At 40.6% G+C, this 5226-nt stretch overlaps 1 protein-coding gene across 1 annotated transcript in view; it reads right to left on the bottom strand.

The window, feature by feature from the left end:
- The window catches only part of LOC106478803 (putative pyridoxal-dependent decarboxylase domain-containing protein 2), a 68921-nt gene that overhangs the window by 1036 nt on the left and 62659 nt on the right, over positions 1-5226 (bottom strand). The gene's annotated exons all lie outside the window — the stretch shown is intronic.

The following is a 5226-nucleotide window of genomic DNA, read 5'->3' as shown; positions in this document are numbered from 1 at the left end:
CAATTACCAAGTGACCATGAAACTATACATACTATAACTATGAATGTATTAGCCCCCCAGTGGCTAAGCAGTAAGTCTGAAGGCTTATAATGCTAAAAACTGGGTTTTGATATCCTTGCTGGGCACAGCACAGAAAGACCATAGTGTAGCTTTGTGTTTAATAATAAACAACCAGTTAGATATACACAACTTGTTTTAAGTTTAATGGGAAAGCATTATTTAGTTTATATTATGCAAATGTTAAAGTATTATTTTTAGAAGCAATAGTAACAGCAAGTTTGCTTACATAACATTTTATAAATTGTTTGTTGTGTAGTTCAATTGTTGTGAATTGACATCATGTTACTCTAAACTTTCTGAATATTTCTCGTTGTTTGAAGTGAGTATTGTTACATCATAACATCTTGTAATTTTAGAAAGTTATAGGTCTCAGTCAGGCAATAGGTGACTAAATTAGTGTAAGTAAGTAAGTTAGTGAAAGTAAAGTTAAGACTGCATGATTTTGAGTTCAGCCATACACAGTGTATAGTGGCAATTTCTAAAGTGAGTTTAACAGTGTGTATTGTAATAACAGATATAGAGAAGAAGAATTTGTCTTGTCAAAGGGTGTTCCAAAGTAATAGAAAAAGCCTGTGTAGACTTTGACAAAAAAAGAGACAATTATTTAAAGCTTTGGATACACTGTGATAACCAATAATGTAATGAAGTTTTGTACATACGTTTGACTTGTTTTGAATATATTATTTTAAAACAAGTGGTTTGTGTGCTGTCCGTTTACTGCTGAAATTTATCGCAAACAAGTTACAGACTCCTACTGTAAAGAATCTGGCCCTGAAATTTGGCGAGCAAGCCAAGATTATACAGTGGTAAACAACAATAAAAGAAGATATGAATGAAAGTAGAAATAGGCCTATATATATACACAATTGTAGTGGTGGCAAAAATATAACAATGTTGACTGATTTTGATAAATGGATAGCAGTGAGTTATTTGGGCTAAAAAATAATCTATGAGAGTTTGTGAAACAAGAACTAGGGAGAGAAGAGCATCAACAGAGGAGAGAGGAGAAGAAAACAAATAAAGAAAGAAGAAAATGAGAGGAAAGAGAGAGACTAGAAATAGAATAAGAGCACAAATTGAGATGGCTCATCCAACAGAAAGGTGAAGGACACAAGAATGACAATGAGGTCATGGCCAGTCAACCCAAGTTGCCCAAATCTAATGAACAGAAAGACAACATATATATGCTTTCTTGGAGAGATATGAAAGATTTACCCAAAATCAGAACTGGGACAAAGGCAACTGGGCAGTTTATCTCAGCCCACTTCTCACAGGAAAAGATCTACAATTGTATGCAGGCATGACATCAGAAGATACGATGGACTATAACAAGTTAAAGTGGCCTTGACTGAAATGCTATGAACTTACTGAAGAAGGTTTTTGTCAGAAGTTTGGAGAAGTCAAACCTGATACTGGAGAACCTGTATTTCAGTTTGTGGCATGTCTACAGCAAAACATCACAAGATGGTCTGACATGGCTAAGTGTGAAAATAGTTTTGAGGGACTGGCAGATCTACTAATACATGAACAGTTCATGAGCACATGCTCAACTGACATGTCATTGTTCCTAAAGGAGAGAGCACTAAAAGATGTGGATAAGATGATCAAGTTAGCAGAGCAGTATATGGAAGCCAATGGAGGGAGTATAACTGGCAATTCCAAGAATAACGAGTTAAATGTTGAAACCGGAGGTGGCTGACCAGAAATAGGATTCCACAAAAAGTCACAAACAGAATGGAGAAGAGATGCTATGCTTGTTATATAACGGGGTACATTGTGAGTGAGTGCAAGTCTGTCACCAGCAAGCAACAGCAGAAAGCAGCTGCAGCCACCCATAAAGCCAGTGTTAGCAAGACAGAAGAAAAGAGTGACTGTCACCATGGATGTTGCTGTCAGGAGAAACTCAATAGACAACTTGTTAAATTCACCTCAAGAAGGAAGTACTATCTCCATGATTAAACAGTGTACGACTGATAGTCAGCATAAGTTAGCAAATGAATAAACAGTACCAGTGATTATTGGAACATGAGATAAACATCAAGGGGTGCCAACAAATCTAAACATTTCAGAATGTGAAGGCTACATCATGGGACAAGAAAGTGAAGGTCTTATGAGACACTGGGTACAGTAGTGCAGCAGTGAGAACCAGTCTTGTATCTGATGATCAGATGTTGGGCAAGGTACATCTTTGTATGCTGATTGATGGGACAGTGAGAAAGTTTCCCATAGCAAGAATAAAGGTGGACACTCCCTACTAAGTGGGAGACCATGACACTATGTGTATGAAGGCACCCATCTATGATTTTAGTGATTAGAAATATACGAGGCAGTAGAAGTTTGGAGGAACCAGACAGAAAATTGACTGACAAAGCATCTGCAGTCACCACAAGAGCAAACAAGGCATCAAGCCACTTCAAGTCTTGAAAAGTGACATCCTGAATGTAAGTCTACAGGAACTGAAGGAAGCCCAGAAGAAAGACCCTTCACCACAGAAGGACCTTGGGACAGTGCCAGGGAGAAAGTCGAGCACAAGACGGGGGAAAGAGACTTGCAGAATAGAGGACTGTAAGTGGGTGCTGTACCAGATCTATCAAGGTAGTTAAAGTGGGGAAGTTAAACAGACCATAGTACCAAAAGAATACCAAACCCAAGTGATGAAGTTGGCTCATGAATTGATTGTAGAAGAAACCTAGGAGCAAAGAAAACAGCAGACAGAATCCCCAGCAACTTCCATTGGCCAGGGGTAATCAGAGATGTAACCAGATTCTGCAAGTCATTTGACACCTGCCAAAGGACAATATCTAGAGGGTAGGTAACCAAGGTCCCACTGGATGCAATACCTCTCATAGAAGAGACATTCAGCAGAGTAGCTGTGGACTTGATCAGACCACTAGCACCTGTTTCTGACAAGGGCAACAAGTATGAGCAGACAGTAGTCGACTATGCAACACATTATCCAGAAGCTCTCCTGGAAGTGTTCTGCAGAGTAGGCTTTCCGAGAGAAGTCCTGAGTGACAGAGGGACCCAGTTTACTGATGTAGGAGGTGTGCATACTCATCAGTACTAGCCAACTCTTTACCACCCCGTACAACCCTAGATGTAATGGACTTTGTGAGAGAGTCAATAGAGTCTTAATGAGCATGCTGAAAAACATGTGCCAAAAGAGACCACATGACTGGAACAGGTACATGCAGGCAGTATTATTTGCTTAATGAGAAGTCCTATAAGCAAGTACAAGTTTTTCACCCTTCAACTGCTGTAAGGAAGAACAGTACGAGGTCTGATGCAGATATTGAAAGAGTTGTGGACAGGAGAAGAAGAGTCAGAAGTGAGGAATACATACCAGTACGTGTTATACTTCAGAAACTGATTGGAAAAGACCTGTCAACTGAATCGAGAGAGCTTGTATGCAACTCAAGAAGGCCAAGGATCAACATTTCAAGGTCGGACAGAAGGTCTTTGTTCTACTACCGACAGACAACAACAAACTCACCATGCAGTGGAAAGAACCTTTTGAGGTACAGAAAGTGGCCAACAGAATGGACTATAAAGTGAAGGTGGATGGGAAGCCCAAGATCTACTGCACCAATCTGTTGAAGGGGTACTTTAAGAGGGAAGAAGGCCTTATGGGTGCAGCTATTGAGGCACAGATGGACATGGCAGGTGTAGCTGTCATAGATGCAGAACCAGAAGATAGTGACTTTGTCACAGAAGACAAAGACCAATTAGACGTAAGACCACTGGGTGGAGATGAGACATACAAAGACACCAACATCTGTGACTGACTGGCAAGCAGAAGAAAAAGCTTCAAGATCTTCTGTGTCAGTATGCAGATGTCTTCACAGATACACCAGGGAAGACAGACCTTGTGAAATACAAGATCAAGACCATGACTAGGGATCCAGTCAAGGTGAAGCTCTACCAGAAGCCCTATGCAATGAGAGACCTGATCAAGCAGGAAGTTAAGGCAATGTTAGGAGCTGGAATCATCGAGCCTTCAAATTCAGCCTACTGTTCACCAGTGGTAGTCATGAAGAGGAGGGATGGCTCAAACTGCATCTACATAGACTTCCGGAAGCTGGACCTCGTGACAAAGTTCGACTCCAAACTTATGGGCAACTCAGAGGCTATCATGGCAAAACTAGATGGTGCCAAGTTCTTTTCAAAGATCGACCTCAGTAAAGGTTATTGGCAGATACCGATGGAGACAAGATCTAAAGAGAAGACAGCATTTGTGACACCAGATGGATGTGACCAATTTAAGAGAATGCCATTTGGGTTAGTTAACTCAGCAGTATCACTCAACGACATGATGAGAAGGATGTTGCACAAAACCATCAACATCGAGCATTATGTGGACGACATTCTGACACACAGCCATATAGGAAGACCACCTGAAGAAACGTAGAGAGTTTTTCAGAAGAGTGAGAACAGCAGATCTGACAATCAGACCATCTTGGTGCTACTTTGGCTATTCTGTGCTGGAATTTGATGGACATAAGATGGGTGACCGACAGATAGCCATGAAAAGGAATGTAACTCGCATACAAGATGCACCAGCTCCGATGACGTCCTGGGGTTAGCAGGATACTACAGGAAGTTCATCCCAAACTACGCTGAAGTTGTTGCACCACTGATTGACCTGACAAAGAAAGGCCAACCTAACAGGGTCAGGTGGGAACAACCACAGCAGATGTCATTCCAGAAGTTAAAGAATATGTTAGGAAGTTTGCCAACCCTTAAAATGACAGACTTCAACAAACCATTCATCGTTCAAATGAATGCTTCAGACAACAGAATTGTAGCAGTATTCCTACAAGAACATGAAGATGGACTGTTTCCAGTTATGTACATAAGTAAAAGCTGTTGAGTAGTGAGAAGAACTACCACTGTGATCAAACGAGTGTGTCTGGCCATCATATTTGCTCTCCAAAAGTTCCAGAACTACTACTACAGAAAGAAATTCATCTTCCAGACAGACCATCGGCCACTTGCATATATCCAGAGATGCAAAATCAACATGAGGTGGTCGTTTTATCTCTAGGATTATTAGTTGTACATTGAAGTTCTCAAGGGGACTGCAACCATTGGTGCAGACTGTATGAGTAGACTTTGTGGATGAACTAGAAAACAGTCTTTGTAAACAGTATAAAAAAAAGAAAAAAA

This window comes from Limulus polyphemus, unplaced genomic scaffold, assembly GCF_000517525.1.
Source record: "Limulus polyphemus unplaced genomic scaffold, Limulus_polyphemus-2.1.2 Scaffold251, whole genome shotgun sequence".
NCBI lineage: Eukaryota > Metazoa > Arthropoda > Merostomata > Xiphosura > Limulidae > Limulus > Limulus polyphemus.
Note: the sequence above shows the minus strand (reverse complement) of the source record. Positions and strands in the feature narration are given on the sequence as shown.